The following is an 11,463-nucleotide window of genomic DNA, read 5'->3' as shown; positions in this document are numbered from 1 at the left end:
TTCATTTTATTTATTCTTATTTGACCAACATTCCTTCTTTATATTCACTTGTTTCCTTAAAAAATGTTTTGATATTTTCTAAATGCCAGTCACTCTGCTATTTAGTGGGGAGACAATGCTGGCCTACATATCATGCCCCACCTTGTTCACAGTTTATAATCTAAAGGCAACTAAAAGAAGTAACTAATCAATTACAAATTACTATAATGAATTCTCTAAGGGGGTGACTAAGGGTGTTACTGGTATATAAATGAGGTAGCATAGGGAGGTGTTTCTGGAATAGGTGGCACCTGAGTTAAGGAGTTGAAGTGGGTACAAAACAGGAAAGGAGGATTAGTTCAAGCATAGAATCTTCTTATCTAAAGAGCCAGGCATGAAGCTGAGCATGGTGTTTTCTCAAACTGATTAATAAGAATAGGTAGAGCTTATGCAGGATATGAGAGGCAGATATTAGTGAGAGATGACTCTAGAAATATAAGTAGATTCTAGATTCTGAAAGACTTGGCACTGTAACTTGAAAGAAATTGGTAGCCATTGAAGGATCTGATGGAAAAGAGTGGCACATCATTCTTGTATTTTACAAAAGTTACTTTTCCTGTTGTGTTAAAAAGAAACCACTCAAATCAGGGAAATAAGATGGGAAATTATGGCAGCTATCCAGGTGCAAGATCATGATGGCTTAAATTAAGAAATTGGTAGAGGGTTTAATTGAAAGGCCTAAGACATATAAGGATATATGTTATGAGGACACATCTATTATATTAGATGTTTGGCTGATAGAATTGGTAGGATTCAGCACTCATGTCTTGGTGGATTAACTAAAGTCCAGGAAAGTGAAGAATAATAACTAACTTTCTGTTTTGGAAAAGTATATTGGTTGTATCACTCACTGAAAGAAGACTTAGATTTGGAATGCAATAAGAATAAGGGATTCATTTTAGACATATTGGATTTGAATTCCTATTGGATCATTCAAACGTGGATGGTCAGTAAGCAGATACACATAAATTAACTACCTGGGATTTAAAAAAATAGATCTGTGAGTCATTACTATATATGCACTGCTTGAAATAAAAGACTGGAGAATTGTAGAATGAGATGAAAAGCAAGCTCTGGGTGGAATGCAGATGAAGGGAAAAATGGGAACCCCAAAAGGAAGATGAAAAGTATGGGCATAAAGATGGTATTTAAAAAAAAAAAAAGAAGAAATAGAGGATTGTGTTACCATGGAAACGAAAGAAAGAGAATGTCTTAAAGGAAGCAAGGGGTTAAGATTGCCAAATGTTGCTGAGCACTTGTGTCCATTAGATTTAAAACTAGGGAATTTGTTAGACACCATGATGAGTGTAGTTTTAAATGATAAGGGGAAATAGCTGCTTGTAGATAAAGGAGACTGAGAGGAAACAGAATAAAAAAAAGGTGCCTGCAAAAGCAGGAATTCTCTCTTGGATGCTTCTGAAAAAGGTAATGTAGATTTTGCTCATGTCATTCTAGTGAATATATTGTTACCATTTCCATTTTTTGGACAATTTTTGTTTTGTGTTTTTTTTAACTTTAGAAAAGTTTTATCCTGGTGCAAAGTGGTAGTTACATAGGGTGAATAAGTCTAGAGATGTCACATACAGTGTGATGACCACAGTCAATACTGTGTTGAATACTGGAAGTTTGCCAGGAGAGTAGATTTCAGGTGATCTCACCACACACATGGAAGAGAACTAGGTGAGGAGATGGATATGTTAATTGGCTTGACTATAGCAATTATTTCACTATGTATACATACATCAAGTCATCAGGCTGTATGCCTTAAAATACATATAATTTTTAAAAATAAAAGATAAAAAGATAACAACAAAATATTACTTAGGGGACCAAAACATTCCCCGTGGACAGTTTTAATTGTTAAAAAAAATAATGTTTTATGCATAGAAAACTCTGTCTTTATTGATTTATTCATTCCACCAGTAATCACAAATGCTAAGTATTACAGACACTGGGCTAAGCACTGGAAATAGAAGAATAACACATAGTCCTAGACTTCCAAGAGATGATAGTATATATAGAAAAGACTAATGCCCTCTTTAGCCCTTTTTTTGCCTTCTGATTCCTCACCAAATAAAGTTAATTCACTCTAAAAATGGTAGCTCTTCTGGGGCGCCTGGGTGGCGCAGTCGGTTAAGCGTCCGACTTCGGCCAGGTCACGATCTCGCGGTCCGTGAGTTCGAGCCCCGCGTCGGGCTCTGGGCTGATGGCTCAGAGCCTGGAGCCTGTTTCCGATTCTGTGTCTCCCTCTCTCTGCCCCTCCCCCATTCATGCTTTGTCTCTCTCTGTCCCAAAAATAAATAAACGTTGAAAAAAATTAAAAAAAATAAAATAAAATAAAAAATAAAAATGGTAGCTCTTCAATATTTGAAGATACTTATTATACTTCCATCTGATTCTTCTGGCAACCATGAAACATTTTAAGGTATTCAATGTGGAAAACAAATCTTTCATTAGCTAGGTAAGTCTTTTGCATAGTCTTTTGCATAGCTAGGTAAGTCTTTTGCATAGTCTTTTGCATAGTCTAAGTTAATTTTAAAATGTGACAAGAGTGGAAAACAATATTCCTAGTTGTAATATGCTACGAACAGAATAGTTAATCTAGACCCATAGATAACATTAAAATGATCTAGACCCATGGATCCTATTAAACAATATTCCTAATTATAATATGCTAAGGACAGAATAGTTAATCTAGACCCATAGATCACATTAAAATTATCTAGACCTATGGATCATATTGAAATGGATAAGCTTTTTTGGGCAACTGAATCTTGATGCTGGCAAATAATGAGATTTCAGTCAGTCACCTATCTTTGGATTTTATATACAAACGCTTAAACCAATAGTCTCCAACCCTGGTCACATGCAGTTGATATTTGCAATGAAAATAGATAACTTCCCACTTATTTATTTTATATTTCATCTCTGTTTGTTGATTATTTTTATTCTTTTAAGTAGGCTTCATGCCCCTCGTGGAGCCAAATGCAGGCTTTGAACTCACAATCTTGAGATTAAAAACCGAGCTGAGATTAAAAATCCAACACTTAACTGGCTGAGCCACTCAGGCACCCCTGCTTTTAATCTCAGTTCATATCATCACTCCAAACTGTGTTAATCTCTAGACATTCATTCTATTATTGAATGTCTTGCCAATCAGTCTTTTCTTTTAAGATTTTAACTTATTTTGATATTCATTAAAATTATCTACAAAGACATCAACTAGCACAGGACTAAACATAAATTTGAGAACTATCCGGCTTGATGTCAATCAATAGATAATTTAATGTTCTTTGGTTTGTGGATTTTTTTTTCCTGGAGGGGAAGCAGGTGGCTGGGGTGAGGGTGGCTAACTATCCAGAAAACAGTCTTACAGAACTCACCTAATTTGCATTTTTCACCACTCACTCTAAAGACTATCATGAGAGACTTTTGAGGTTCCTGACAAAAATTCCAGAAAGCCTGAGATTTAGAAGGGCTATGTTAGCCCCAGGGAAAGAATCCACCATTTTTTAAATCAAAGGTTAACCTAGTGGTATAAGAAGGTCAGTGGGTCATAGATCTTCCGTTACCTTAACCAAAAAACCCAAAACCAAAACGAAAAGAAACAAAAACACAAAACCCCAACGCCATCGCAAAACAAACTATAAACAATTTTCTCCAGACACATCAAGGCTTGTCCTACGTAAATAGTGATTTTCCTGTCTTTGCTTTGAGATTTTAAATGTCAGCCAACAATCTTCTTGGCTTCTTTTTCTGGCCCCAACTCCTCTTGGCCATTTCTAAAACCTCATGGAGACTGTTTGCTTCTCCATACTACATATAATTAAGAGTTCAATGTAGCCAAAAATTAACAAAGTTCCCATATAATATTCTGATTACATTTTATAAATTCTAAGCCATAATCTACTTTTACATTTTAGTCTTACCCTACAACAGATAAATATTGCTCATCTTGGTATCTAAGTTAATTTTAAATAACTTAGGGTAAAATTCTTTTAAAATTACAGTTTTGTTTTTATTAAGGAAGTAAAATATATTCAATATTGCAGAACATGTGGAAAATATAGAAAATGTAAAGATAAAAACAACGTAGTTGGTAACATTTTGGCAAAATATCTAACATTTCAAATACTATATGGATCCCATATTACAAATTTACTTTTTTCACTTGGGCATTTATTTTGAATTTTTTTTCACAGTTGCTTTAATTTTTCTCCCACAGAATGATACTGAGGATAAAGAATTTAGTCATATAGATGTACTAAAATATACTTAATCCATGTCCTTATTTATCAACCTTTATTTTCACTATCTTAAAAAATTACATAATAAATGTGTGAATTTCTGATTATTTAATAATACATATGTATTGAATTAGACACTAGGTCAAAGAACTCTACATTTTTTAATGTTTTTGATACATATTTCCAAACACCTCTCCAAAGGTACCATTATCACCAACTGTATGACTGGCAATATCATTGATATTTTCTCTGCCTATTTTATCATATACTGTATCTATTCACCTGGTTCTTCCTTCTTTCCATCAATCCATCTTGTTTTATGAAGTATTTCAAAATAAATTGCAGACATCAGTACACTTTTCCTTAAATACTTCAGCATACATAATTAACTAGTGTTTAATATCTGTTTATGGTTTTTTCTTTTAATATAAGAATATAAGATATTAGAATATAAGAATATAAGAATGCATGTCATAAGAGTATTTTTGCTGAGTTCTAATGCGTATTCCGTGTTAACCAAAGTACCATCAGTGTGTGTGTGTGTGTGTGTGTGTGTGTATTCATGTATGTACTGATATATATATGAATATATATACATATATATATATATATAGCATTATAGAATTATTTTGACCGTTTATGTTTTTATTGAGCACTTTTAAACCTTCTCTTTTCCTCATCTCCCACATTAAGTATAATGTCAAGCCTGACCAAGTCTATCTCAAATCAGTTTTCATTCTTTTTCTATTGCTCCTCTCGTGATCCCCTTTGCTTTGCTATACCTCTACACAAGCATTGCAAACATTTCCCTTACTTACAACCATGCTCCCCTTCAGTGCAGTTTTCACATAGAAAATGGAAAGATCTTTCAAAAATATGAATTGGGTTTTGTTACTCTCTTGCATTCAGTTCATTCAGAATTCTTGCTGTGGTCTACAAGACCCTGCATGACTTGGTCTCAGCTCCCTCTCCACTTTCATCCTTTGTCTAGCTCCTTCATGGTCTGTGCACTTTAGCCATACTGGCCTTCTTCTAGCACTTTCTCTCCTCAGGACTTTTTACACCTGTTTGTTTTTCCCCTTGCCTGGAGTGCTATAGCTTCCTCTCTTTGCTTTTTGTCTTCATATATCCTTCTTTTTAAAAAATTTGTTTAATGTTTATTTTGAAGGAGAGAGAGAGAGCATGAGCAGGGGAGGAGTAGAGAGAAAGGGAGACAGAGAATCTGAAGCGGACTCCAAGCTCTGAGCTGTCAGCACAGGGCCTGACATGGGGCTCGAACTCACAAGCTGTGAGATCATGACCTAAGCGGAAGTCGGACATGTAACCAACTGAGCCACCCAGGCACCCCTGTCTTCATATATCTCTTATTGAATGAAGTCTTTCCTGACAACTTAATGTATCTTCCATTGTTAGTCTCTTGAACCACTCCTTGCTTTCTGTTCTCCAAGCATTTATTATAGTATACAATTAGATAATGTTTTGTGTGTTTTCTTATTTCGTGCATTTCTCAGTCCCTAGGCTGTAAACTCGACCAGAGCACTGTATGGTTGTGCATCACTTTTGGGTGGTCTGTATTTGGCAACACAGCAAGTGCACGGTACACTGTCAGCAAATTGTGCAACAAATGGATGGGTTTTGCATGCTCAGCTACAAGCTGCTAAGGAAACCTCTAGCAAAATGTTTTTCACATGCCTATTATATATGTTCAGTCCATGTATTCTAAACATGACTGGAAATGGAGAAACACTTCATAAGATATATGATGAAAAAAAATAATCTAAGATAAGGCGGATAGACAGAAGGAGTGTTCAGTCCTAATCTTTTCTTAGTAACATGATTTCTTTCCCATTATATTTGAACAAACTTTCTGTGTCAGCTCGTTTATTTTTTTTTCTTTCACCCCAAAGCTACAGCCCTAACATACCCTTTGCACACAACAGTACTTAATCAGTTAAAGGAAGGCACATGATACACAATTATTAACACTCTATCACAACACAGAAGCTGTTAATGAGGAATGTGTTGCCTTTTCTTCCTGCTCTATACCATTACCCTAAAACTGATACTATAACTTGAGCAACTCTTTCAATTTTTTGTGACTTGTAGATAAAAATATTGGTAATTACCTACTAAGCTGCAACAGCATGTTTCATTAGAGACGTTTTTTTGGACAGCCATTCCTGTAAACCCTGACTGTATGATTGTCCAAGTGAATGTTTTCAGATTTTAAGCATGTCACAGTGAATTACATCTCCAGGCCTAATATTCTGACCACTTAAAAAGAAGGTGCAAGAATTGCTAAATTTCTGTGATGCTAAGGTGAGTCAAGACTAAATATCCCTTTGCCTGCTTTATTCTACTATAAAGGAAAAAGTAGAGAGTAGGGGCTCTGATTTCTTTCTTTACACTCTCAAATGTGAGCTCCAAAGTATTCGTATTTTCCACAAACCCAGCCCAGAAAAAAAAATAATATTAGAGGTTCATGAATGCCCTGGCCCATAGAATAGGGTGTAATGTTTTAAAAAATCTTTCAGGGCTTAAAATGCCTTATCAATATTTCTTTGCGGTTTGTACTACCCACCTCCCACATTCGTGGCTGTAACTTTATTGTGGTATAAAGATAATGGAAAAAATCTTGAGAGGTTTCATTAAGTATTGGATCTTTGAGAGAAAAATATTTCCACGTTGACAGAGAAAATAAAGAGTTCAAAAATAGCATTTCTCTAATTGTCACTACAGTGGCCATGTTTGCGGTCTGGTAAATACCATGGAAACACATAAAGCTTAGGCAGTGCCTGGAACATGCTAAATTAACTTAGCCCCTTTCTCTACTTGAAATTTTGTCTCCGTTTATTTGCTGCATACCTAACTTCTTGTCTTTGTGCTTCAGATTCTCTAGTGTCTAAGAGATTTTTATAAATGCTTCATTTATTCCTGAGACAGAGCATTTCACTATGGATGCAGGGTACGCAGAGTATCCAGAACGTCCCTCTTTACCATCTTATTGAGTCATATCTCTTCAAGTGAGCAGCAATATGTTGAAAAGTCTGCTACCTTAGAGATAGTGCCAACCTCAGTGGGTCAGAACATAAATACAGCTTTCAAAACTAGTCTTAACCCAGAGTTCAGTTTTGCCAATCACGCATCATTCTTTTAGGCCGTCTGGTTCTTGCAAGTCTAAGCTGGGCTAGAATGAGGGCCTGATGGTCAGTAGGAGTGATACCCTCCTCTGAGAAAGGTTTTGTGATTATTACTTTTTTAATTTATGTATTTATTTTGAGAGAGAAAGAGAGAGAGCAGGGAGGAGCAGAGAGAATCCTAAGCAGACTCCAGTAGAGCCACCCAGGCATCCCTGATTATTATTAATATTGATTGAAAACTTATAAAGTAACAATAAGAGGTTAATATTTATTTCAATCCCCATAATGATCTTTGAGGTAGGTGTTATGATTATGGCCATTTGATAGATGAGAAAACGAAGATTTGTCCAAAGTCATACAGCCACTAAACACCAGTTAATAGAATTTGATTTCTGATGTGTCTGGCTCCAGAGTTCATGATCCTCATTTTTCTACTCCTCTCCTTCCCTCTGCATGGGAAGGAACAGATTCAGGCTCATTTTTCCTAGTGCCTCTGCTTTTCTAGAAGAGATGAAAGAGAGACACTCTGGCATTGCCGGAGCTTTTCTGGTTTACTCTTTGTTTAATAATGTTAAAGAAAAATTATATACCAGACACGTGTTACAAATGTCAAGGAAGACATTGCTCAAGACAATGACAATAAAGTTCAAAACTATTGTAATAACGGATAGAGATTGAATTAAACTCTGAATACAGTAGAGACCAGTGCAGATTCATAGCCAGGGGACAGGGTGAAGGAGAAGATGGAAAATGAGTAAAGGGAACTTGGTTAGACATCAAAGATGGACAAAGAGGAGCCTGACAGAGAGTCCTCGTCAAAGAACAACATGCAGTACAAGGCTTCTTAACTTCTTGATCAGTTCACTACTTGTCTCTGCGAGGAAAACAAAATGTAACTTAAAAATAAGAGAAGGGACACAGTAATGGTATTCCATATAGTAATTCATCTGGACTTGAATAGAAGGCCTGAGCCAAATTCACTGTGATTAAACTCTAAACTCTCTGAGCTTCACTTTCCTTCAAAGGAAACACCCATATAGAAGGTAACTCCTGCCCCTAGCCTTTTCCATTTCTTCCTTAAACTTAAAAAATAGAGGCTCAAAGGGGGAAAAGGATCCCAAAGATTATCATCCAACCTTCTTGTTTTATAGATCATATAGATATCATGGGTCCCAGAGCCATGCCCAGTGCATTGTTCCTTCTCTAGCAGGAAATATTTGAAGACAAAGATTTTTCCCTTAATCATGGTTTATTCTGAACATTATTTAAATAACATTATTGACCTTTACAAATGCTTTCTTAGATATGTCAGAATCATTATTATTTTTTTTTTAATTTTTTTTTCAACGTTTATTTTATTTTTGGGACAGAGAGAGACAGAGCATGAACGGGGGAGGGGCAGAGAGAGAGGGAGACACAGAATCGGAAACAGGCTCCAGGCTCGGAGCCATCAGCCCAGAGCCTGACGCGGGGCTCGAACTCACGGACCGCAAGATCGTGACCGGGCTGAAGTCGGATGCTTAACCGACTGCGCCACCCAGGCGCCCCAGAATCATTATTATTTTTATAGAAATATTTTTAATAATATCATATTTCAATTTCCTACATTTTAGTTTAGTCCTGTTTCTCATTATCAATATTGCTAAGGGCTCCTTCAACTGTTTAAGCAGCACAAATCTAAAATAATTTGTGTCCAAGTCTATAATGTAACTCTATTTTGAACAATCTGAACATTGGGAAAACAAAAGGAAATAAACATCTTAAGAGTAACTTGGTTTACCTTAGCCCCATTTTCCAAGAAAGTTACATGTATATTTCTCTAAAGATTAATTAGACTTCATGAGTTTTTACATTTTTTTTACTTTGTTACTAAATTTCAAAAAAATATGTGATTAAATCTCATTATCTCAGGGGTAAAATCCATAATTTTAAGGTTGACAGTCAATTTATAATTTAAAAAAAGGAAAATAAATCTTATTGGATACAGAAACAAATTTAAGTAAAATATTCCAATGCAAAAAAAAAAAAGTGTCAATTCAGAGGAAAAACTCTTAACAAAATTTTGATTTTTTCCAAATGTCCCAAACATGAGAAAAAAATTTGAATTTGAATATTTGACTTTGGCCCTATTACTACAACCTCAACCTATATGTCTTTGTCACTTTTTATTTTTGTATTATTCTTTGTGACTCTCCTTTCCAAATCCTGGTGTTCTTCTTAGGATCAGCCAGAGAACGAGGAAGTGCCTTGAAGGGGAGATAAGTCTTTCATACCCAAATACTTGACAAATAGTTCTGTATATTCATATTGGAACCTACTTTCTATTAGATTCAAATAGCTGCCTCAGGATGACTATGATGGATGAAATGGCTTGAAGAGGTATGCTGGGTCTTTCTGGAGAATTTTAACTCACTTCTGTGCAGATAATACATGTTTATTATTTCTTCACTTTTCCCCTATTCTATTTTGTCCTGTCTCTTCCTTTCAACTTTCTTTTTGTGCCTACCCTTTACCTCTCTTCCTTGATTAAAGAACATGTGGAGAGGGGTGAGACTTTCAGCTGTGAACTTTGGCCCCTTCCTGTTCCCTGTCTGGCCATGGCTTATGTGTGGAGAGTGGGGCCAGAATCTCAGGCAGGGGCCCAGTGATTAAAACATGGACCTGCCGCTCTTGGCACCTGCCAATGGTACTGTGGTGCAATCATTATGTTTGGATTACTTTGAGTCCAGTGGTGCTTGGACCTCATGAACTTCCATAATTATAAAATGCACTAAAGAAGTGTCCAAGGACAGTTGGAGACTTCAATAAAGTACCATTATTTAAAAGCAGTTTATCCTCCACTTTGTTCTATTGCCAACTCTCAGGGCTGGGCTGATTGGTTTGTTTAAAACTGAGAGAAGAAAGCTTAGACTCTGGCTCAGGCCCTGGGCATGGTTCTGGAATTCATGGTTGTAAACTGAGTCAAGTACTATAGTTAAAAAGAATTCCTTTAAAAATTCTACCTCAGTCTGACTAAAACCTTTGAAACTTTCACCATCATAGTAAGATCTGTGGTCCCAAATCTCTAAGTCAAATTTTCTAAAGGTAGAAAAGTATGTTTTCTTATTGCACACTCCCCCCCCCCCCATCCTGCCCCGGGGCATGTTTCTCCATTGATACGTCAACTTTAAATACTTCACTTAATTTTAAGATCTAACCCAACCACATAATTACAGGGAATAAGACATGCAGCATTCCTACAAATATCAAAATGTAGGCCAAATTTGATTTCAAAATAGCATTTTTGTAATTGAATCTTTATTTTTGTCACATTGCCCAAACTATTCATGAGGGAGAGATTAAGAAGTCCTAATTTTTTGTGAGAGTTTATATTTTTCTTCAAACTCTTGTCTACAATGTTATCAAATATTTTAGAATTTATAATTTTAATACTACATGTGTACCAAGAGACTAAAATAGGGGATTGGTGACTTTTATTTAAGGCCATTATTTTTCTAACTGCACTTCCTCAGCAGAAGATTTGTCATGTCGTGTTATATTGGCATGTCTTACCTACACCTGCCACCTGGAAGCCCAGTATAGAAGATGCAAAATCATATAAACTATTTCACTTCTCCAAGTTAAGTGCCCTTATGGCCAGTTCCACAAAAGAATGATTTAGTTAAAGACGAAGACATTATTCAGAGGGCTTAAGTGAAAGGGCTGTCCTCTCTCTTAGGCTTAATAGTCTATTAGTTTGTGGAAATGAAAGAAGTTCTTCACTGAATTTTTTTGGTTCATGTATTTATGAGTGTATGTGTACATGAGATCTTGCATATAATTTATATTTTCCTAATTTAAAGGCTTTTAAATATTTCCATCAAATATATAGATCTAGAAATTTGACACTGAAATTCATTCATAAATGCCAGTATCAAATCTTTATGAATAGTCATCATTTATCCAACATATACGAATGTCTACTCTGAGCCAGCACAGTTCTCTTAGCACTTTAAATCCATCTATAGAGGAAACCAATGACATCTTTCCCATGGAAC

Source organism: Felis catus, chromosome A1, assembly GCF_018350175.1.
Source record: "Felis catus isolate Fca126 chromosome A1, F.catus_Fca126_mat1.0, whole genome shotgun sequence".
NCBI lineage: Eukaryota > Metazoa > Chordata > Mammalia > Carnivora > Felidae > Felis > Felis catus.
The sequence above is the reverse complement of the archived record's forward strand: the minus strand, read 5'-3'. Positions refer to the sequence as shown.